The sequence below is a fragment of the Emiliania huxleyi genome (genome assembly GCF_000372725.1).
Source record: "Emiliania huxleyi CCMP1516 chromosome Unknown EMIHUscaffold_210, whole genome shotgun sequence".
In the NCBI taxonomy this organism is placed as follows: Eukaryota; Haptophyta; order Isochrysidales; family Noelaerhabdaceae; genus Emiliania; species Emiliania huxleyi.
The window spans coordinates 86290-87373 of NW_005200506.1; positions in this window are offsets into that span (position 1 = coordinate 86290).

Below are 1084 nucleotides of genomic sequence, written 5' to 3' on the forward strand. Positions count from 1 at the left end.
CGAGATCGACCCGAGACTGACCCGAGATCGACTCGAGATCGACCCGAGATCGACCCGAGATCGACCCGAAATCGGCACGAGCGATCAACCCAACAATGCCCCAGAGCCCCCTCCGGGGGGACCCCCCCTCACCCCGAGTGTCCGTGTCCTTCGCGAGTCACCGATGGGGAGCGGGGGGGGGTGCGAGATGCACAGGGGAGGCTGGGGAGGGGGGGGTCCACTCTCAAGACTGCCGACCGCGGGGGGGTTTTGTCCCACAGGGTTTTACCCTCCGCGTTAGGATCGGCGCGGCGAGGGGGTAGGTTCGAATTCGCCGCGCAACATTTCACCCCCACAGGACCCCGCCCACCCCCCCTCATGGTCCCACCTAGTACCCCAATGAGCCTTCGCACCCCCTCCTTGCGCAGTGTCCCCCACTATGTGTCGCCGTTATCGGGGCATGCTATCCTGTGTAGTCAGGGCAAGTGGGGGCGTGTCCAGGACCGCGAGACATGCCCGGTAGAGACTAACGAAGGGCGTGTGTGTCGATCTATTGACCGATCGATGTGCGATGCTTTGGAGGACTGGGATCGTGGTCCGAGCCTGCTTGAAGCGGCTCAGATGTAAGCGGCATCTATGTACTCGAGTATCTGTATTCTGAGGTGAAGGACAGCTGCTGCCAGGCCCCAGGCTCTGGACACCGCTCACCGGCGCCCGGTTGTAAGGGGCCCCGCGCCGGCAGACATCGCGGGGCTGGCGGGGGGGGGGGGGGGGGGGATCCTTTCCACCAAAAAAAATCGGAATCGAAGTATTCCAAAAGAAAAACCAGTGTGGGGCCCCCCACCAGGGGGAGCGCCTAACGCAGGGGGGGCGGGGTCTCAACCATGAGGGGGGACCTTGCCGACAGCCTTTTAAGCCTGAGCCTTAAGGGGGGGGGGGGAAAAGACCCGAATTCCGGGCCCACGCCCTCAGGGCCTTGCCCTGCCGAAGCAAGGGGGGGCTCCCGCTGCGTCATGGTACTACATTGATGAAAAGCAGAACTACCTGGGTCCGGGGGACACCAACGGCTTGGGGGAGCTGCTGGCCCATGCGTACCTGTCGCACG